Source organism: Drosophila suzukii, unplaced genomic scaffold, assembly GCF_043229965.1.
Source record: "Drosophila suzukii unplaced genomic scaffold, CBGP_Dsuzu_IsoJpt1.0 scf_5, whole genome shotgun sequence".
Classification (NCBI taxonomy): Eukaryota; Metazoa; Arthropoda; class Insecta; order Diptera; family Drosophilidae; genus Drosophila; species Drosophila suzukii.
In genome coordinates, this window is record NW_027255937.1 from 1,953,337 (window position 1) to 1,977,135 (window position 23,799).

The 23,799-nt window shown below is 40.5% G+C and overlaps 2 long non-coding RNA genes across 3 annotated transcripts in view; one reads left to right on the forward strand and one right to left on the reverse strand.

Moving 5' to 3' along the window:
* Positions 1-14,773: 14,773 nt before the first annotated feature.
* LOC139354947 (uncharacterized) overlaps positions 14,774-23,799 on the forward strand; it is a 35,962-nt gene continuing 26,936 nt past the window's right edge. Inside the window, exon 1 of one of the 2 annotated variants that reach the window (XR_011605774.1) lies at positions 14,774-15,248. This is a non-coding gene — a long non-coding RNA (uncharacterized lncRNA). The remainder of the gene's footprint in view (positions 15,249-23,799) is intronic. The other variant, XR_011605773.1, reaches the window with a different exon arrangement.
* LOC139354946 (uncharacterized) lies at positions 15,407-16,601 on the reverse strand. Its single transcript, XR_011605772.1, has 3 exons — positions 16,483-16,601; positions 15,750-16,410; positions 15,407-15,694 (listed from the first exon to the last, which is right to left on the reverse strand). It is a non-coding gene; the product is annotated as an uncharacterized lncRNA (long non-coding RNA).

The following is a 23,799-nucleotide window of genomic DNA, read 5'->3' on the forward strand; positions in this document are numbered from 1 at the left end:
GATGACTAAGATTTCATGAGGAAGATGCAGATTACTGGGAACCATTGCTGAAGACTCAAGATCATGAGCCCACACGAGCGAAGATAGGTTGAAGTCGCCCAAAACACATATATATTGGCCATCTTCCAGCTCCTGGTATAGGTGGGCAATGTTGTCAACATGCGCTTTATATAAATCAAAACTGCTGCTTGGGGGTATGTATGATACTGTCAGGAAAATTGTTTCCATCGGACCAGCGAGAGATACACAGAGTTGGTCGAGCAGAGAATCCTCGTTCTGGAGACAAATAGCAATGCAACGCAGCTCACGCCGCACAGCAATTAAAACTCCGCCACCTCTGGAGCATCGTGTTTTAACGGAATCTCGATCCTTACGGAACACATGATAAAGATTTGTATCGAAGAATTCATTATCGAAGAAATCCATGTTGAGCCAGGTTTCAACAAAAATGATGACGTCATGATCACCATGAGACGTTGCCTGGAAAAGGGATTGAGCTTTCGTACGCATACCACCGATATTTTGAAAATAAATATTGAAATTTGTATTGTTAGCGCATATCCGGTCATCCATGGTCATGCTATCAATAACTGGTCCAGCATCATGGCCCGAATCCGTAAGAGGCCTCGCTGGGATTTTATCATAATTAATAAAATTATTTGTAAGAACCTTCAGTAAAGTAGTGGTACGGATACGAATAGGCTGGTGATCGGCGCTCCAAATATTAGGTGGGCAGTCAATATAAGCATTCAAGATATAACTGCACGCAGGTGAATCCACTCCTGGTAATAATGAGCGAGAACGTTCTACAGCAGCCGCAGTCCATTGTTGTTGTTGATGGCGAAAGCATCTCCAAAGAGCACCTTCAGAGAGAGCACTCTGAGAGAGTTGTTGTAGAAAGTCGAACGTCAGAAAGGTAGAGACGGAGAGCGCATGACTATTAGGCGATGAAGAGTAAGAATCCACCCGATTTTCTAGGTAATTCCGGAGAGAGACGCCAGATGATGAGAGCGCAACTCCGAGGAGCGCGCCGATATTAGAGCCAGGCGGACGGCGAATGTCGCGCACAGCGGACAACAAAAGCTCCAGCTGATGTTGTTGACGGTGCAACGGGAGAGAGGCGCAAGATGATGAGAGCGCAACTCCGAGGAGCGCGCCGATATTAGAGCCAGGCGGACGGCGAATGTCGCGCACAGCGGACAACAAAAGCTCCAGCTGATGTTGTTGACGGTGCAACGGGAGAGAGGCGCAAGATGATGAGAGCGCAACTCCGAGGAGCGCGCCGATATTAGAACCAGGTGGACTGCGAACGTCTCGCAAAGCAAACAACAAAAGCTCCGGCTGATGTTGTTGATGAAGCATCAGGAGAGCCACGGAAAGTGATGTGAGCGCAACTCCGAGGAGCGTGCCGATATTCAAGCCAGGCGGACGGCGAATGTCGCACAAAGTGGACAACAAAAGCTCCGGCTGATGTTGTTGATGGTGCGTTAGGAGAGAGTCAGAAGATGAAGAGAGCGCAGTGAGAAACGCAAGCAGCTGCCGATGTTGTTGCGAAAACGACTCCGACAAATGAGGAAAGGCTTGCAGACGATGTCCCGCAAAAGTATCGACGCCAGTGGCGTCGAACACTAGGGGTTTTTTGACGGCTGACTTGATGATGAAGTTGGTCCAGGCTCCGGCAAATTAGATAAAATTCCATCCCCTACCACAGTGGCCCGCTCTCTATGAATAAATCTTTTGACCTTAACTGAGTTCGGCCAGAAATCGTTTTTGAAGACTATATCGTAAAGCTGATCAGGGATACCAAGCTTGAAATTTACAAATTTTAAAGTTTGAACGTCGACATCTTTTTTTACAAGCTTTGCACAAGTGAGAGAACTAGCATCCACCTTAAGCTTGGTGGACACATATTTTAAAACAGCATTCGGATCTGTATCAGTTGCAAACTTTCCGACATGCAAAAATTTCTTGGTCGGCAAAACATGAAGGTCTTCAGCATTAGGAGCCACTCCAACAACATGTTTATTGGGCTTGTTGTTGTTCCTTCTCCTCTTATTTCGTACTTGTATGAAATTTCCTCTCTCCATATCCAGAGCATGATTAGAAGGGTCAACGACCGCGGAAGCCGTAGCAGCAGCAGCCGCATATGACAGGGGAGCTGCAGCTACGTTGGTAGGCCTCGGTAGACGAGGTTTCGGATTTACATTCTGATGCAATGCATCATCTTTAGGGGGGAACGCCTCCATGAATTTATTTTGAAGGCCCTGATATAAGCGCTCCAGGGCTTTCAATTTTTCATCGAATTCATCTATTTTAGAATGCGAATCATTCGCAACCACACAGCTATCACATTGCCATAGTATATTTGGATTTAATAAGAGTTTGAGCACATCATCCGGTAGGGCTACGCAAGAAGTATGATAGGCGCGACGGCACAAAGAAGAGCAGCGAACAGCATCCGAAGCGCGAAGCTGGGCCAATGTAACATCGGTTTTGCACTCGGGACAGCGGGGAAGTAACATAGCGAGAATTTAAGCACGTCTGGACGCAAAGAAAGCTAGATGACGACTGAAATTTCCTGAAAATATCTCCCATTGTTGGAAAGTCATGTTTTGCTATAAATATTATTGATTTTCCATGTATTGTTTTATACTCGTCTGTTTTACTGTCTGTAATAATTATTTGTGTTTTATATTTGTTAACTATTTCCTCTTTTATATAAAAATGATTGTGTAAATTTTCTTCGGCTGAGTGTACTGTTGATGTTGAGAGATTATCTTCAATGTTTGCTATCATGTTTATGTCTGAAATATTATCTTTGTATTCATTGTCTCTTTCGTTTTCGGTTTTCTTCGTGAGGTCGCTGTCTTCCAGTCTGCTAAGAAAATCTGCCACTCTGTTCTCTTTTCCTTTCAAGTAATCTATCTCAAATTGATATTCTCCTAATTTTAATAACCATCTCTGGTGTCTGGGTGAAATATCTTTACCTTTATGTTTTGAGTGTAAGAATTTTATTGGCTGGTGGTCAGTTAATATTTTGAATTTATTCCCGTAAAGGTATGGTCTGAAATAATTGACGCTCCATAGTATTGCTAGGAATTCTTTGTCTGTTGCTGAGTAATTTTTTTCATGATTGTTTAGCGTTCTTGATGCAAAGCAGATTGGATGACCGTCTTGAGATAGGACAGATCCAATTGCATAATTTGATGCATCTGTAGTTAATGTAAATTTTTTTTCAAAATTGGGATATCTTAAAATTGGGTGAGAACTGATTAAATGTTTTAATTTTTCAAATGCTTCGACATAGGTGGGGTCTTTTAGATTTATTTTAACATTTTTTTTCAAATACTTGGTTATTGGCTGTGCTACTTTAGCATAATCTTTTATAAATTTTCTGTAATAACCTGTTATACCTAAGAAGCTTTTTATTTGCTTCTCTGTTCGTGGTAACAGTAATTTTTCTATGATTGCGATCTTATTTGGATTTGGCTTAATGCCCTCTTTTGTAAGGATATGTCCTAGAAATTCAGTTTCCTTTTTCATGAAGTTACACTTGTCAATCTGTATTTTTAAATTTTTCTTTTCTAATATTTGGAATATTTCGTTAATAGCTTGAATATGTTCTTTTAATGAGGTGCTGAAAATAAGTATATCGTCTAGATACACGACGCATTTTTTATTAATGTGATCCCTAAGTATTTCATTCATAAGTCTTTGGAATGTGGCAGGGGCATTTTTTAACCCAAATGGCATTCTTATAAACTCATATAGTCCATGTGGCGTTACGTTTTTTTTTCTGTTTGATTCTCGGACTAAGATCTGATGGTAGCCTTTGGCTAAATCTATTGTAGTGAAGTATTGAGCTTTTCCTAGTTTATCCAAAATAGAATTAATGTTCGGAATCGGAAATTTGTCGTCTATGGTTATTTCATTTAACTTCCTGTAGTCTATTACAATCCTAAACTTTTTCTTTCCTGAGTTGTCGATCTTCTTCGGGATTACTATAAGTGGGCTAGAGTATCTTGAATTACTCTTTCTAATTATACCCTGTTCTTCCATTTCTTTTATTTGTTTCTTCCTCGTGTTGTGGTGGGTATCTATAAAGTTTTGAGTTTAACTGTTCCTCTGTATTGGTCCGTATTTCGTGTTCAATTTCTGTCGTACTAGTTAGTTGGTCTCCCTCCTTAAAAAAAAGTTTGCTAAATCGTTGTACAATGACTTTAATTTCTCTGACTTCTTCTTCATTTAAGTGGTCGAGTTTCAAATTCTCTAAGTTTTTACTGCTACTTTCTAATACGGAAACTTCTTCGTATTGATATGGATTGTTTATAATTACGTTTTCTTTTTGATTTAAAATTAAAACCTTCCTCTCAATGTTTATAAATGTATTTAAAAAATTTAGGAGGTCTATCCCTATGATAAAATTGTATTTTCTTCCCTTAAGCGGGGCTAATTTCCATCGTACTCTTGCGTTATTTGGTAAGTTAAATTCTTTTGGGGCTGTGGTATGAATTTCGTACGCTATTACGTCTTTGCTGTTAATTGTAGTGTATGGTATGGGCGTATTTAGTCTCATTTTTCTGTAACCGTTAATCTGGTCGCTAACTAAACTCAAGGTGGCTCCTGTGTCTATTAAGGCCACGTATTTCTGTTTGTCTATGTTAAGTTCTATTAGTGGTAACCCATCCGAGGCGGCTTCGTAAAAAAAACCGTATTATTGAATTCTGCCTGTGTATAGTTTTCCATTTGATTATTATCGTGTTTACTGTTCGAGTTATGGTCACTGTTGTAGTTGTCATTTTCGTATCTGCTTTGGTCGGTATTGTTTTGGTGTTGGTTGGCTTCTATGTTATCTACCTCCATAGGTACCACATTCGCTGGCCTATTTTGCCTAGACTGATGTGATCCTGCTTGTTGATTCCACTGATTATTTTGATATCGTCTACTTTGTCCGGAGTTATTGCCTCTAAAATTCTGAGGGGTATTGTTCTGTCTAACTTGTCCTGAATTGTTGCTCTGATAATTTCGATGTACATTTTGCATTGTATTGTTTTGCTGATTATATTGTTGATTGGTATTCTGGTTGTTGTTCCTGTAATTGTTTTGATTAGGTCTACCTTTCCTATACTGATACCTAATGCAATTATTCTCATATCTGCGTTGCATCATTATCTTTAATATAGTGCTTAAATCTCTGACTTCGTAGATCTTGTCTAGTAAAGTGCCTTGTGTCATTTCTTTGGCTGTGTTAACTAATAAACTTTCGACATTACTTAAATCTATAAAATTATCATTCATATGATAATGATACACAATTAATTCATCATTTTTATATTTTATATTTTGAATTTCTACTGCAAGCTCGCTCACCGAATTCACTCTCAGGTCACATATCCTCTTGTAGATTTGGTGCGGCTCCGTGTCTGGTCTGTACCTTAACTTCAAGGTGGCTTTTATCAGGTCCCAGTTGTCCGGCTCCGGGATGTTTATTACTGCATCCTTTGCTTGACCCTGAATTGTCCTGTAGAATATTGTCCTTGTGGCTTCTCTCTTGAGTTGTGGGTCCTCTACCGTCTGTAACAGGTACTCCACGCTACTGAAGAAGGAGTTGATGGAGATTTCCCCGGTTCCCGTAAAGGTTGCCAAACGATTGATGTTTTTGAACAACCGCTCTTGTTGGGCTGGGTTGTTTCCATTTCCTTGGAGCTGTACATACGCTTGTTGCAGTTGCTCCAGCTGTCTTTCCCTTATGGCCAATTGTTCCAAAAGATCCGCTTGGGGCATCTGGCCGTTATCGTGAGCCATCCTGCTATTGTCGTATGAAGCGATCCTTCGCTGCCTTCTTATATCCAGGTTGAGTTGATTTCCTTCTTAGCGCAGTCTAAGTCGATTTTAGTTTGATCTCTACAGGCATTAATCCACTGCTTTTTAGTTGGATTTAATGCTGTTGCGCTGCTTGGTCTGGTTTTGCTTTGATCAATGCACTTTTCTATGCACTGCACCACGTTCACTTAGCGGACTGATTTTTAGTTCGCTTCTGTTCGCTGACTTTTTGTATTTTTTATTTATCACAAAAAATTTTTGTTATTTTTTTTTTCTTCGCGTTAAGTTCGATTTAACTAAACACTGGTAAAACACGTCAAGCGGGTTTGGTGGGCAAAAATCAACTGAATATTCTTTATTGATAATGTTTTAAAGAAAACTTAATTTAGGTTTACAGAAGTGCTTATTAGGTTTTCTTACGAATTATTCTGGTCGACATGTGTAAGATCGTTGGCCTCTAGTTAGCCTGAATTTAATAACGATCGATGAACTATGCATTTCCTGTTTACTGTGTTATATTGCTTATTTGGATTTTATATTTTCTTAGAACTTATTTTGGTTGGCATGTGCCAGATCGTTAACCTGTGCATTTCCTGTTTGCTGTATTGCTTTAATATATTGTTTATTTAGCATTTAATGAGTTAAGCAATTCTTGTACTTTATTATTAAGAGGTGGTAAAGAAGAAATTGGGTTTTGGACATATGTGGGAAGTGAAGTGGGGTTATACGTAACTTGCGCGCCATTACATTTTTGGAACTGACCGTTGACGACTGCATGGATTTTATCGCCGCTTGGCTGTCCACGAACAAGTTGACCACATCATGTGATCGGTTTATATTTTGAGCAGGTTAAAGTTTTTTAAAAAAATGTAATTGGTTTTCCTTCCTGAGAAAGAACAGCACCAATAGCTAAATCAGATGCATCAGCTGTTAGAGTAAATTTTTCATTGTAATCTGGTAGTACTGATTATATTTGTGTGCTTAAATTATCTTTCAGCTCGTTTATATTTTGAGCAGGTTAAAGTTTTTTAAAAAAATGTAATTGGTTTTCCTTCCTGAGAAAGAACAGCACCAATAGCTAAATCAGATGCATCAGCTGTTAGAGTAAATTTTTTATTGTAATCTGGTAGTACTGATTATATTCCGCTTTTACAGCGGAATCTTTCAACTGTATTACGTTTTACGTGATGTATTTTAAGATACTTGCCATTTTGGCCTTCTAAATATTTTGTTAAAGGTTTCGCAATCTTTGCATAAATTGTAATACATTTTCTGTAATATTTTATTAGGCGAAGAAAGCTTCTAAGCTCTCGAATATTTTTAGGAACTGGATATTTTATAGTTGTAGAAATTTTTATCGGAATCGGTTTTCCTTAGATTGTGGAAAACAACGTAACAGAGAAAGTTAGTTTTCATACCCGTTTCAGTAATGTGCCAAGCCCACTCCAACGCCCATAACGCCTAAATTTGTCTACCGCCCACATAACGACATATTGATCTCACGGGTAGGTGGCGCAAGTCAATCTCGCTTTACTGCTTGCATATCTCCATTTCCCTTTGGTCCCTTTAGCTGAGTAACGGGTATCTGATAGTCGAGGTACTCGACTATAGCGTTCTCCCTTGTTAATTTAAAGAACTTTGATTTTTCAATCGAAATTTTCATGCTTCTGTTCAACAAAATTTTAATTTGACAATGAAATTTAATAATGTCGTCTATATAAACACGACACGTTTTACCCACTTGTTTTCCTAAAACATCATCCATTGCTCGTTGAAATATTCTAAGAGCGTTTGTTAGCCCAAAAAGCATTCTTAGGAATTCGTGTTCCATTGTTTATTGAGAATGAGGATTTCTGAATATCTGTTTCATTCATGAGGATCTTATAAAATCCTGATAAATAGCTCTATCATTTTCGGTATTTCTTTCACTGCGTATATCTGTCCTAAGAGGGATCTGCATATTTCTTCAATACTTCAATATTTCATTCTCCAAATCATTTCTTTGATCTGCAGGTGATATTTATACCCGTCACTCGTAGAGTAAAAGGGTATACTAGATTCGTCGGAAAGTATGTAACAGGCAGAACCCCATTAAGTATATATATTCTTGATCAGAATCACTAGCCGAGTCGATCTAGCCATGTTCGTCTGTACGTCTGTCCGTCTGTCCGTATGAACGCTGAGATCTCGGAAACTATACAAGCTTAAATACTGGGATTAGGCCTGCCGATTCCTGAGATTCCTGCGCAGCGCAAGTTTGTTTCAGCAGAGTGCCCCGCCCACTGTAACGCCCACAACCCGCCCAAAACTGTGGCTCCTACAGTTTTGATGCTAGAATAAAAATTTTAACTGAAATGTATTGCTCTCGTCAATACCTATCGATTGACCCAAAAAAAGTTTGCCACGCCCACTCTAACGCCCATAACGCTTAAATCTGTCTACCGCCGGTAGGTGGCGCATTTCTATCTCGCTTTGCTGCTTGAATATCCCCATTTCCCTTTGCTTCTTTTAGCTGAGTAACGGGTATCTGATAGTCGAGGTACTCGACTATAGCGTTCTTCCTTGTTATACCCGTTACTCGTAGAGTAAAAGGGTATACTAGATTCGTCGGAAAGTATGTAACAGGCAGAAGGAAGCGTTTCCGACCCCATAAAGTATATATATTCTTGATCAGGATCACTAGCCGAGTCGATCTAGCCATGTCCGTCTGTCCGTCTGTCTGTCCGCCCGGATGAACGCAGAGATCTCGGAAACTATGAGATTTGGCGTGCAGATTCCTGAGCTTCTTACGCAGCGCAAGTTTGTTTTAGCACAGTGCCACGCCCTCTCTAACGCCCACAAACCGCCCAAAACTGTGGCTCCTACAGTTTTGATGCTAGAATAAAAATTTTAACTGAAACGTATTGTTCTCATCAATACCTATCGATTGACCTAAAAAAAAGTGTACCACGCCCACTTTAACGCCCACAAACCGCACAAGCCTGTGACGCCCACAATTTTCAAGCTAAATAAAATTTTTTGCTGAAATGTATTGGTCTCGTCAATACCTATCGATTGATCCAAAAAAAAATTTGCCACCCCCACTCTAACGCCCATAACGCTTAGATCTGTCTACCGCTGGTAGGTGGCGCATTTTAATCTCGCTTTGCTGCTTGCATATCTCCATTTAGCTGAGTAACTGGTATCTGATAGGCGAGGTACTCGACTATATCGTTCTTCCTTGTTTTATTTTGTGATCGTCACTGTCTCTTATTCATTTAATAAAGTTTAAATTAGAGAAGATAAGTCTTTAGGGAAAGAAGCTGTTAATGTCGAACTATCTGCTTAAGATTTTAAAAAGCCATGGGTTATTTTTAAAAGGCCTAGAAATAAGATTATAAAAGATTGTGAGGTGGTATTTACTTTAAAACATCATGAGATGGAATATCCAGTTATTTTTTTATATTACACAATATATCAAATATATCGCGGAGAAACGTTCGCCCCTGTTGCTAGAATTTCTTCCGTTTTTTTTTATTTCTTGCAAACCAATATATTTATACTAGTTACTCGCAGAGTAAAAGGGTGTACTAGATTCGTCGGAAAGTATGTAACAGGTAGAAGGAAGAGTTTTCGACGCCATAAAGTACGAGTATTGTGTGTCTTGGAAACAAGGAGTCTTGTGAAGCTGGATGAAGCTGAGTATCCTGTGAAGCTGGATGAGGCTGAGTATTCTGTGAAGCTGGATGAAGCTGACGTTCCTGTGACGCTGTAAGAAGAAGCGTGTCCTGTGAAGCTGAATGAAGCTGTGAGTCCTGTGAAGCTGGATTAAGCTGAGTATCCTGTGATGCTGAATGAAGCTGGGTATCCTGTGAAGCTGAAGTTCCTGTGACGCTGGAAGAAGAAGCGTATCCTGTGAAGCTGGATGAAGCTGAAGTTCCTGTGACGCTGGAAGAAGAAGCGAATCCTGTGAAGCTGGATGAAGCTGAAGTTCCTGTGACGCTGGAAGAAGAAGCCGATCCTGTGAAGCTGGATTAAGCTGAAATTCCTGTGACGCTGGAAGAAGAAGCGAATCCTGTGAAGCTGGATGAAGCTGAAGTTCCTTTGACGCTGGAAGAAGATGCGAATCCTGTGAAGCTGGATGAAGCTGAAGTTCCTGTGACGCTGGAAGAAGAAGCCAATCCTGTGAAGCTGGATTAAGCTGAAATTCCTGTGACGCTGGAAGAAGAAGCGAATCCTGTGAAGCTGGATGAAGCTGAAGTTCCTTTGACGCTGGAAGAAGAAGCGAATCCTGTGAAGCTGGATGAAGCTGAAGTTCCTATTACGCTGGAAGAAGAAGCGAATCCTGTGAAGCTGGATGAAGCTGAAGTTCCTGTGACGCTGGAAGACCAAGCGTATCCTGTGAAGCTGGATTAAGCTGAAGTTCCTGTGACGCTGGAAGAAGAAGCGAATCCTGTGAAGCTGGATGAAGCTGAAGTTCCTGTGACGCTGGAAGAAGAAGCGAATTCTGTTAAGCTGGATGAAGCTGAAGTTCCTGTGACGCTGGAAGACGAAGCGTATCCTGTGAAGCTGGATGAAGCTGTAAGTCCTTTAGTGGGAAGGGGGTTGCTTGAGTGTGATCCTTTGTTGTTAAAGGATCACTTCGGGGTCACCAATGTTTATGCCTAACCGAAGTAGACACTTCCGGGTCACACCGCGGGACAAGGGGGTAATGGGCACTTGTCGCTGGCACGGGGACGCTTTGCTGGCAGGACGATCGCGTCGCGGCAATGGTAACGATGGTTACTGCGATGCCGGACCACAGGCGATGCGGAACTGCGCTGAGGTAGAGCTAACGTGGTTAGCTGCTAGTTGGGATAGCGTAATACGAGCCCTATTCCCAGAGGTAGGAAGTAGAACCGCGGAGTTAAGAGGTGTGTTGATAACTGATTTATTCTTCATTTGATACCTGCTTATATACTACTTGGAACACGGAAGATTAGTGTAATGATTAGTGAAATAAGCTATAATCTAAAGTAGGTCAGGGAATTATGATTATGGTGCAGTTGGCTCCGCTAAAACTGCAACATGTGCTGACTGCAGGTGAGTTAGTGAGACATATAATATGCTGATCAGCACTTCTCATCTGCAGTGAGTGCTACTGAGCGCCTGGTACTGTTCCCAACTTGGTTTCTGCTTGATTTGTTGGGTGTGGTCATGCTGAGTACCTTTGGGTAAGAACACTTACCTTTACGACAGAAAATTTGTTGTGAGGTGCTGCTATATCTGATTATTTCACTGTTGGAGCTGGAGTTCCCTAAGGTAGCGTGCTAGGGCCAACATTATATGTCCTCTACACAGCAGACATCCCGACAAGCACACGACTAACAACATCTACGTTTGCTGATGATACACATATTCTTAGCCGCTCAAAATGCCCGATGCAAGCAACTGCGCAGATTGCTCTTCATCTGGTCGATGTTGAAAAATGACTATCAGATTGGCGAACTAAAGTGAACGAACAAAAATGCAAGCATGTTACGTTCACCCTGAACAGGCAAAACCGCCGCTTACGTTAAACAACACTCTACTCCCGCAAGCAAACGAAGTGACATATCTAGGAGTACACCTCGACAGAAGACTCACATGGCGCCGGCACATTGAAGCCAAAAGAACAGACCTAATGCTAAAAGCCAGCAGCCTTCATTGGCTTATCAACACTAAGTCTCCGCTTAGTCTTGAATATAAAGACCTGCTGTTAACTCGGTACTAAAACCTATATGGATGTACGGCTCCCAGTTATGGGGGAATGCCAGCAATGGCAGTATTGACATAGTTCAGCGAGTTCAGTCGGAGATCTTGAGAACAATCACCGGGCCACCGTGGTACGTTCGCAACGAAAACATGCATCGCGACTTAAACATTCTACCAGTCAAAGAAGTGATCGCAAAACAGAAGGAAAAGTACTTTACCAAGCTATTGTTGCACCGTAACCCCCTGGCGAGAGGTCTAACAAGGTTGAGCAACCAATCGCGAAATCGTTGCAATGACTTACACACCCAGCGACCGACTTGAGGGACGCTCAATCAGAATGCAGTCTTAGTATACTGTTAGTTAAATGTTAATGTTAAGATTCGTAAACTTATTCTTAGTCTCAAAATTAAGATAAGATTCAATAAACAAAAGCAAAGTTAAAAAAAAAAAAAACTCTAAAAAATTACACAACTTTGCGGGAACTTATGTCGTTTAGCACCGACATAGTTCCGCGGCTGGCGAAATTATGTCGTTTTTTTTATGGCTTTCTCAAACGTCATAAGATCGCGAGAAATTATGTCGTTTTAAAACGGCGGAATTATGTCAACGCAGAGGACCGTGGAAATTCAGTTGCCAAAAAAAATTGCAAAACAGTGCAAAACTAAATACAATTTTTTTTTTATGGAATGGTTTCATCGCCAAATGATTTTTTCATTGCAATTAGCAAAATAATCAACGATGGGACTTCCATTAAGGTATGCGTAGTGAATGTTCATTAGGGACTTGGGACCACAGTAACGCCACTAGAAATTAATTTTTTTTGTCTTTCCTAGACGTGTATTTTATATGGAGGAAAAAGTCGCTTAAGCGGAATTTGGTCGCTGAAGCAAAAATAGGGTCTAACAGATTCACTAGTCGAAAAATGTAATTTTTTGTTGTGCCACCGAAGTTATCAGAGCTTTCCCGCAATGCACGTAGCACGGTCCTTCTGTCAAGTAGCTGGGCTTGATGACAAACAAAAAACAAATCAATTGAATTGAATTGACTAAGGAATCTGCTGGTATATAAAAAAATTGAAATAAATATAATTGGAATGTTCAACGTTTTTATTTATGTAAATTAGTAGCTTAACGATTCGTCGTCTTAAGCCCAATTTTGCATTACGCGGTATTTTTGGCAGCACATCCCACGCTTTGCAGCAAAAGCAACTATTTCGAATTAATTTCACTTTAGATGGTTGTCATATCGAAATACGGCCCAGAGCCCAGGATGCAACCGATTACTACAATTACAAAGGATTGCATTCCACTATCCTATTTGCATCCTATACTTCGATTACTGTGTTTTTTATTTTTACTACAAATTTCCGTGCCATTACAGGTAGTGTTTGGAGTCCTGTAACGCCGAAATTTTCGTCCCTTTTTTTTATGGGATTTAAGGCGCGTTAAATGGCAAATAGATGCAAACTTGAGGCGCTCATAGTGGAAACGGGCCCTTATTCTCTACCTTGGCAGGAGCATCTTTCCGACGCATGCTGCTGCGGCTTCCAATGTGCCAACATGGGCTTTAAGGGAACTTGCTTGTTATGCCGCTGCCAAGCATCCTGGCAATGGCTGGTGATGCTAGCGGCCATTTTTTCCTTCTTCCAAGGGTGTCACAGAACCGTCTAAGATTTTGGGGACGATTGGTTTGGAAACCAACCAACCAAAACCATCGGTGTCACAGAGTCTATACCCTTCAATTCCGAAAATAAAGTTTCACTCGTGAATCACTTTGTGAATAACGAGTGACATGTCAGCTTGCACTCGTAAAGAATAAGTGACACTACATATAAAATATTGTATGGGATGTCCGCTTTTTCCCCAAGTGAAAATTGAATTAGCCTAGTACTCACATCGACGAAAACCGCGAGCTAACCATAGGAGTGAGCGAAGGGCAAATACGCAGGTAACATTTTTCGTCGGGTCTGTTTTTCAGCGCGGTACTCAGATAAGCTAAGGAAATACCAGAAAAAATACCAGATTTCGCGAGTGAATTTCGATGAACGCCGTTAGCCGCCGCCCAAAGAATAAGAAATTTTTTCGTTGGCGGTGTTCGTGGGAAATTTAAAAATTAATAAAAATGCAAAAAAAATGCCTAAGGAGGTCCGTGCAGATGAAAAAGGACGCCGAATCCAAGCTGTTGCCCGTTATTGTGGGACTTGACCGACAGGAAGCAATACCACAGCGGGGAAAATCCGCACAATAGTTAAAGTGCTGGAGGAGATCCAATAGATAATCCCAGTGGGAAGGAACATGGGACATCGCTCGATCTCCATTGAGGACTCCACGTCCACCAGCTACTTGGCAGCTAAAGCGGAGATGGACGACGCGCCGGCTTCTATAGGGAGGAGGAAATAAGGTCGTCCGCTAAGGGGCAGCTGGAGGAGCCATTACCAGCCATTACTAGGATGCTGGGCGACTTCATGCAGCATCAGACGAAACAACCCCGTTCCCAATTCGGTTTCCACATCCTAAAGGTTCAAGATTTGATTTGTTTTCTGTTTGGGAACAAGCCCAGCTGCATGATAGTAAGACCCTGCCACTTGCATTGCGGGTGAACTTTGAAAACTTCGGTCATACTCCAAAGAATAAGATTTTTCGACTAGTGAAACTCTTAGCCGATCTGAGTACTAGGCTATAAATTCAACTAAGATCAATGCATAACATCTTAATCTTAATGTAAAGCTTACCTGACTTAATTATTTGGACTTTTAGAATCGAAAAAAGTAAATCAGCTGTGCACAACTTAAATTGCTTGCTTTCCTTTCAACAACTCAAACAGAATGCACCAAGTCTTCTCACCCCTTTACTTGATTTCTTTTCTTTTCCTATTCGCTGTTGGCGCATGCCACTGCACCTATACCCTTTCTAAAGCGTAAAAAAATATCCGACTATATAATATTTACCCCTTGAGTAAAAATACCATAAAATAAAAATGTTATTATTAAAATGTTTTATATATTTAAATCAATTTTAACGGACTAAATTTCTATAACTAAACTTATAAATTATATTGTAATAAAAATTTATAATACGTAAGCATAACATTATAAGTAAAATCAATTATTTTAATTTTACTATGATCGAAAAATGTACTTACATAAAACAACATTTTTTAAATTACAATAATGCTCCTAAAATATGAGAGCATTCACATTTCGCTGCTCCACGAAAATTTTTCCGCCGAAATGTTAGTCGCAAGCTGAACATAACGGAGAGACGCAAAAAAAAAATAACGGACCGGCAGAAGTTTGTCTCTGAGAGCGCCGAGTGCAGGCAGATTATAAGACAAAGAAAGAGAGGGGTCCTCCAAATATCTGCCTCTCTTTATTGCACGACCGTTTTCGTAGGCAGTCTTCTCTGCTGTCGTCAACAGCGGCACAGAGTTTTAATCACAAAAAAACAAAAAGCTTATTGCCTTTTGACATGTCGCCACAAGCCTACCCAGTCGTAAGTTGCGGAACGTGTTTTAAAAAATCATAGTTCTGGGTCGTACCTTTTTTACGCAAAACAGCACGCATGCAAATTTTCCAAGGCAAATGTGCGTGCTGGGTGCATTCTATTTCGGTGCCTTCTAGAAGTGTTTCAGAATAATGCATCCAGAAGCATGCCCAAACACCCGGGGCCTGCTTGTTGCTTTCTGCCACCAATTTTACATCAATATTTTCACAGGTAAGTAAAGTGTAGATAATTTAGTTTAATTTAAAAATTTCTCCTGGCTAAACTAAGCGCGTCCCCAAAATAATTTTTACACCAAAATTCTTGATTCATCGCCCTTTAAATACGGATTTTTGTTAAATAGTCGGGCCGGAACGACCCGACACTTGTGGTTGTATTAAAAATAGAAAACAAAACATTTATTCACTTGGTGTTTTAGACTGAGAGAGAGATAATTTCGGAGATCATTTCTTATAACTAATTTAAACATTTTTAAGAAAACTATAATTTTTGTTAATAAACATAAGTTTGTCGACGACGTCAGGCTTTAGGCGCGTCCTGCGGTCAGAAATAATTTGCCCCGCCTTGCTGAAGGCTCTTTCTGACTCGCAGGAAGTGGCAGGGATACATTTACATTTTTTGACCACTTCTTTAAAGGGCGCCATACTGTTCGACGATTCCTGAAAGTATAATAAATTAATAAAAATAATGACATAAAACAATTTAGAAACTTACCTTCCAATATTGCAATGGCTCGCACACTTCGGCCTCATTTGAAGTTTCAATATGCTGCCTGAGCATAACTATGGCTTCGGAGCGCGCCGTGCTATTTTTCGCTTGCAATTTTGCTTGCAAGCAAGTGAAATAGTCCGATGGTTTAGTCTGGCTTGGTGGTGCAGGCTTTTCCGACGCAGACATCTTTCTAATGGCAATGATGAGCTCCTCCTCCAACCCATGGCATGCCTGGTCGGCATTGCTCCGGGTGCAAAAACCCAGTTTTTTGAACCTGGGGTCAATTATCGTGGCAATCCTTGTTACTGATCGGGATTCGTAAGGAGCGAAACGATCTGCAAAGCGTCCATCAATAGCATCAAAGGCTAGTATGACCTCTGGTGTTTTAAAACTGTCCTTTAAGCTAGTTATTTGAATTTGCATTTCGCAAATAATAGGAATAATCAAAGATATCGTGGGGTAGTTTCCACCCGAAATTCTTTTTGTCGCTTTGTCGAAAGGACTCAATAACGTGCACAGTTATTCTAAGAACTCGAGATCCTCTGACACAAAGGGCAAAGGGGCCTTTGCAGTGCCCAGCAAAGCAATGGTTAGTGCATCCTTAGTGGCCAAAATTTGTCCATCTTAGCGCCGTCGCCCGCACCACCAATTGAATGTTCTGTTACTGAAAAACAGCAAAAGAAGAACTTTAATATTATAATAGAAAAAATGAAAAAAAATCTGCTCTTTTACGTACCTTTCCTTTGCCTTTTTTCTTAATAGTGACGGCACAGAAACATCGATGGTTGAAAAAAAACATCGATGATTTAGAAAATTTCAAAAACATCGATGCATCGATGTTTTCATCGATGTTTTGACACCTCTACCGGCGTAGCACGTTATAATCAGATTTGACATCGGCAGAAAAAACTTGTTGATCCTTCCCGACAATGACTCCTTTTTTCCAAGTACTTCTCGGTGCAGTGGATTCCATTACAAGTACTAAGTCGTCAACTTGAAATGGAGTTGTTTTATGATGCCATTTAGTTATACACATGAGTTTAGGGAGATACTCAATTATTTCAGTTAAAGGTCGCGCATTCAGAATGTTTTCCGCTTCCATCAATACTGACTGAAGAGTCTCAACGCGTGGGTAAATATCGCATAAAGTTTTCTTTAATAATACCTTTATGATTCGAATTACCCTTTCCCAACACCCACCGGCAGTTGAAGATCCACTTAATACCCTTTTGAGCCGCTTCGTTCGCCGTAGTTCGCCATCAAACAAACTGATGATCCTTGAGCTCCTTATTAGCACCGATGTGTGCCGTTATCGCCTCGAATATTTACAGGTGTACCCCTACGGTTGACGAAATTTCGTATACAGATTATAAATGCATCTGTCGATAGGTCTGCAGCTAGTTAAAGATGAGTTGCTCTACATGTCATGCAAGTAAAGATAACTGCCAAGCTCTTTTCGTGGCGGCGATCCACCCCTGTATGTGTAAATGGCCGATCAGTGGGGTTTCCGGTAATCCTCGGTCTTTGATACATGTAGAGCAGTGGTCGGCAGCGGCCTATCTAGTGAGCATAGGGAAGTGTTCTGCCCATCCTCTGCTCGCTCACGTATAACGTACATGTTCGTGTGACTTCGGCATGGGTCTTCGGGTCATTTTTTTCTCAACTTCGGCTCGCTTTTTTGTTGCTGCGGCAGAGGATCTCAGTGCAAAGCAGAGAAACGTCTCGCTTCAGCACGCCGCGCGCAAACTTCGTGTTTCTTACACTCACACTAATGCAAGGCAAACTTGTGATGGTATGTGTGTGCCGACCACTGATGTAGAGCATTCGAGCGTTACTTTGTTGCGCCATTTCCTGGCATGCGGAATTCAAAACTTTTGTCGACTTTCGTTGATTATAACCGCCTGATTTTGATGATGATATTTTACATGAAAGTATCTCATGATAAACTTTGTGATCTTTCGGAAGAAGAATAGATTGCCGTCTCGAGCTCGGTAGCATTTTGCGTTCGCAAAGTTCCTCTTCCAGTGGTTTCGTTGAAGCTATGTCAATCATCTGTGGAAAGTTAAATTACTCAAACGAGTGGCAGCGTCCGCGGTGCTTAAGGATGACGGTACCCAGTTCCATTGCGATGATGTAGTACTGGCAAGGATCTCAGCTATTCGGTGGCCGACAAATAGTTGTAACTTTCTTGCTCTCGAAAAAATACATTGCAGTACGGTTTTGGAATCACTCCAAAACAAGATGTCTTTTATAGGTAGCTTAAGATGTTCTTGTATCACGCGATTTAATCGAACCCCAAGAATGGCAGCTTGCAGTTCCAATCTAGGAATAGAAATGAGTTTCTTTGGAGCTAAACGTGTTTTTCCAATGACAAAGGCAACATCAACTTTAGTTGGACTAAGGACACGTAAATAGGCAACAGCTGCAACAGCGGGCTGGCTTGCGTCAACAAAAATATGCATTTCCAATTTTTCATAACAACTTAAGTTGAGAGAGTATACTCGCGAAATTTTGAAATGGTGCATATGACACAGTTCCGATTCCAATTTCCAATTTTCCAACTTGTATGTAACTCTGTTGGTATAGCCTCATCCCAATTTGTGCCATAGCTCCATGTATTCTGTACAAGAATTTTGGCAGATATATGATAGTCCGCATTCAAGCCAAATGGGTTAATATATTGCCATCACTATGCCTAGTAGTTCTTCTTTCCGTATTCGACGAAGCTTAGTTTCGAATTAAAAGATATCTTGCTGCGTATTCCAATACATGCCCAAGAACTTATCACTGCTCATTTGGATCTGTAGACAACTTGACTGTTTTTGGAAGTTTTTACCATTCATGACGCTCTGTAATGTACCGGAATTCGAGCAAAAATTACGTAGGTCGAAACCTCCATAACCATGAGCCTCCACAATTTGCTTACAGATTTCGATGCCTTTTTCCTTTGCTCTATGTACTCTTCAGGATTGAGATTCTTGACATAATCGGCACAAAATGGTGAGCTTATGGCGCCAAATATTAAGGAAGTCATAGCATAATGTCGAATTGGCTGAGTCGAGTCTCCATTTCGCCATAAAAAGCGCTGTGCTGATCAACACCAGTTTCGTGCACTTTTATTTTCGAAAACATTTCCCGTATATCTACAGTTACACCGATTTTGTTTTGTCTGAACTGCATAAGAATGGCTACCAAAGACTTTAAGTTGTCAGGACCTTTAAGTAACGCTTTGTTAAGTGGCATACCTTCGACCTCAGCAGCAGCGTCAAAGAAAATTCGCATTTTATCTGACTTGTGTACTGTTTGTACTGGGAAATGGGGTATGTACCATACAAGATTGGAAGAGTCACTAATTTCAGAGGTACCAAGTTCTCGAGCGTAGTCCTTTGAGAGATATTTGGCCATTTCCGTTTTGTATTTTTCAGCAAACTCTGAGTTAACGTTCATTTTCCTCTCGATTCCATGTAACCTCTTATTTTAGCTGTTAGTCATAACTACGTTTTCCTTCCATAGAATAATATTGCAAAATGTTTTCCCAATCGAATTGATTTTTCGGTCAACGGATATTATGGAGGCAAATTATTCAATCCAAAACTATCAGATTCCACGAACTCGGTAACTACGTCCTGCCATTTGGTGTAGTTTCTCTTTTCACAATATTTTGCGGCAACCCTAAGTGGGCGTTATCGAGCCCGATTAGTAAAACTGGCTTAACGTGGGTACAATAAAGGATTGGTATGTTGGTGAGGTGTTAATATTGATACCTTGAAAAAGACTGTACTGGTAAATCTAGGTTACTTACAGTTTGTACGCCTTTTAGGTCGTAATGTACTTCAGCGTATACACCGGCTATTTCAAGTCTTACTCTTTTAGACATTTATACACCTTTTGTTATCATACCACTGTAGAGTTAATGGAAATTGTTTACCATTTACCTTTTATTGATCTGCGATAATTTCCTCCAACAAGGTCACTGCACTTCCTTCGTCAAACATGGCGAATGTTTCCATTTTTCCATTTGGTCCATACAAATTTACTGGGATGATATGAAATAGGTATGGAAGTGAGTCTGCAGAGTTTGGATAGCAATTGAGTAAGGTCTTCGAATCCGCGGGATCAAGAAGTTCCGAGTGTATAGAATTGTGCAGACTAACATTATGTGTCTGATGGCAACCTTAAATTGTGCAAATTCGCTTGTTTCTGCAAACATGCAAGTTATCCAACCCGTGAAACGGTTCCACTTATGGAATTTATAAACAAATTTTTGAATTCAATCTCAGCTATGTTACCCTTGCCTTCAGCGACATTGCCTTTGCCTTTGTTTAAGATTCTGCCTTTGCCTTTGCCATTCACTTCGAGGGCCGCGCTTGACCGTCCTGCTAAGATAAATAAACCAATCGTAAAGTAAACACAAGCTTCCGTTCAAAGCCCAAACTTTTCCGTTCAAAGCCCACAGTATTGCGTTCTAAGTTCAGAACATATTGCGTTCCGATTTTCAATCAAATTGCATCGGTCAGCATAATTTCATTTCACAACGAGATGCGACAGTTTCAGCATAAGCTTTTATTTTAAACAAAAATTAAAGTTCTGGAAGCTTAAAAAAGGGAAAGCTTCTGGCCGAGGTTCATTGGATAATTTTTTAGAATTAAGAGTCAGTCTTATTTTATCCGAGACCGCGATCGGTTCACAATTTTTAAAAAAGTGTCTTGTATTAATTCAGTTTAAGAATAAAGGTTTATCACCCAAGTTTTAAAAATTAAAAATAAATTTTTTTAATTCATCTATTAACGACAAATTTAATTTGCATACATTTGTTTACTTAAGAATGTTGGCCTACGAAACCACATGGAGTGGTTCAGTTTAGTAATAGCACAGCCACGGGACAAGAGGTAGTCTGGATTTTCTTTGATTGCCACATGTCGTCAAAGCCCACACGGGGCCATTTTCTGTATGTCCGCCACTCTGCTTGCAAAAAAAACTTGCGTAGTAGCCAATGCAACACCACTTCAGAGTCTGACCAAAGAAAAATGCTCTCTACTATGAAATCCAAATCATCTCGTACGGTGTGCCACAGCATCGCGAATAAGTGTGCCGCAAATAATTCCGTTCTCGGATTTGTTAAAGTTTTCAATGGCGCAACTCTAGATTTAGCAGTGAATAACCGAACTGATACATCGTTTTTAATGACTACAGCACAGCCATATGCTCTTGCTGATGCTTTTGCAAATCCATGAATCTGGACCGACCCCTTTCCAGTAACTCCATTGTCCACGTCACAATGTATATAGAAATTGTAACACGACACTGTTTATTAACAACATCGACGAGATTGCATATATGCTATAGCCAAAGTTGTTTAATAAGTATCATTGCTTTTATTGTTAGAGGACTCAGCAACCCCAAAGAGCCTTAAAGTCGCACTGAGAAGGATAAAATAGAGCGAATCGCATTCGAAGTCATACTTGGCAACGAGTATTATCTTGGTCGCCGATTGCGATATATGTATTGCAAGACCATTTAGCCAATGACAGGCCTTCTGAATCTAAAATTTTGACCAGTTCTCTTTGCAGGACTTGAAGTTCCTCTACAGTTTCAGATCCAGCTAGTAGCTCATCGACGTAAAAGCTTTTGCGCAGAGGTATGGTTGAACTGTTGGCCAACCATGAGCAAATAATTTAAAGACAGTCGAGACAATCATTTACACGATGCGTCAAAAGCAACGCGTAATTTTGTTGTAGTACTTTGCGGTCTTAACACACCATTGATGTGGTAGTGATACCAATAGGAACTCCTTCATAAATGCAACGTATAAAGCTCAGACGAGCTGCCTAGGCTCGCAAGACTTGATTTTAAGGGTAAGGAAACTTTTAGCCGACTCAACGGTAATCTGGTAACCGTTTGATTAAAAACTTTCTCGCAATGCTGTTGTTCTGGGGTAAATCTAGCTGCTTGCGAGTCGTCAGGAATTTCCTCAAGCTCAAAGAACTTCTGTACAATGACATCGAGTGATGGTTCTTGAGCCATTATTAAGAGACAACTATATTCTGTCGGTTGACTAGTCACGGATTTAAATACAATTTACATCGACTTATCACAACCCACCCAAATACATTGTTTTGCATTACCAATTTTTCACTTGCACCTGAAATCAGCAACTCAAAAATTGCATCTGCACCTAGTAGCAAGTGGAATGCCTAAGTCCATTTTGTGAATGGCCTTTTCTGGTTGATATGAAGAAATTGATGGTAGAACGCAGAACGACTACTGAACCGAATTGGTCTTTTAAGCAATTGCAGTTTTAGCAGCTGGCCAAACTATTCGATATGAAATTGACTTGTGATCCCTAGTCCAATAACAACAGCGCTACTTGATAACCCCCAAGTCGGCTCTTTATATTGACAAACCAAAACTACTTTACCTGCGTTCACTGCTCGGGCGCGTTTTTTTTTAAGACACTTAATGCAGAGTCGAGAGCCTTTGGCAAATTTAAAGCGGTTGTCAACCAAAAGCGCGGTTAAAGAAGTGCAGTAGGTAATTATGTGTTCAGCTTACTTGCAGAAAAGATACTTGGAGATCTTAGATTGCTCTGTTTGATTGACAGCTAATAATGAAGTTGTACTGTTCCTCTGTCGACTATCCCAATAGGCTTGATTGGTATTTTCTTTAGTAGGTGACGCTTCTACCACTGACAAATGTTGATACCACATAAAAAACTGGGTAGCTCGAATAATTTTGAAACACCGTCGGAAAATGTAAGGCGTTTATTACCGTAAATCTTTTTTAACGCATAAAGGGCCCTAACATAATTACTCACTGTTACTTGAAGTGCATTTACTTTACCTAATGCTTAATCAAATGGTTAAATTTCTTTACGTTTGATAATTGGTCATCATTATGAACCAGCGTTTCAAAAACTCCGATCAGATTATTGTATTCCGAATAGACACCGCTAGCTTAGAGAATTGGGATTTCGAAATTAGAATCCATAGCTTTGTACGCAGCGTCAGCTTGGTACGCGAATATGCCACGCCCAATCTAATGCCCACAAGCCGCCCAAGACTGTGGTGCCCACACTTCTAGTGCTGGAATAAAATTTAAACTGATATGTAATGTATTAATCTCGTTATCAGTTGGCCTCGCTTTGCAGCTTGTATATCTCTATCTCTATCTCCCTTTGGTCCCTTTAGCTGAGTAAAAAATTTTACCTTTTTTCCTTGTTTTATATCCGTTACTCGTAGAGTAAAAGGGTGTTGTGTTCCGATTAAGGGAAGAGGACAGATCGGTTTGAAATTTAATGTCCAACTGTCTTTAATCGGCTCTGTATAGCTGTGGTAGTTTTGGTATGTTAGAGTGTACATAATAACAGAGAATATCGATAAAGTAAACAGCAAATGGCCAAGATTCCGTGATTATGATACATACAATATAACATCTCACCCCTAAATTTACATTTTGTGTGTAGTTTTACGCTTTCTGAAATCTGGGGGTTGGAAACGGTTGACATCTTGGCGCGAACGAGTACTGCTGCGGATGGGGATACCAGATCGACGTGACTGTGACGGTTGAGGTTCATCTAGCTGGATTGGTGCTGGTACTTCATTGGAAGCTTGGCTGGATTGGAGAGGCTATGATGGGCTAGATGGCTGCTGTTCTTCATGTCTTGGGCTTGGCGGTGTTGTTGGTGGATTGGAAGTGTCGGGCATCCACCAAAACGGAGTGTAGTCATCTTTGGAGCTGCTACTGAGGTCATCGTGATCAGATCTCGGCTTAATCTGATTTATGTGGCGCTTAATAAAGCCTGTGGATGTTCGAAGAATAAATACCATACGGCCTATGGACCGATCGATGACAGCTTTTATCCACTTTTCTCCCCTGGCGTAATTTTTGGTTCGGCGAATACTTTTTTGGTTCGATATGCTGGCTCTCAGTTTGTTTTCCAAAAAGTTGACTTAAGATCGACCAGATCGGGCGACCATGTAGAAGTGATGCAGGACTTTTTCCTTCTGAGTTCGGGGTGAAACGATACGAACAAAGGTATTTCGTAACGGCTATT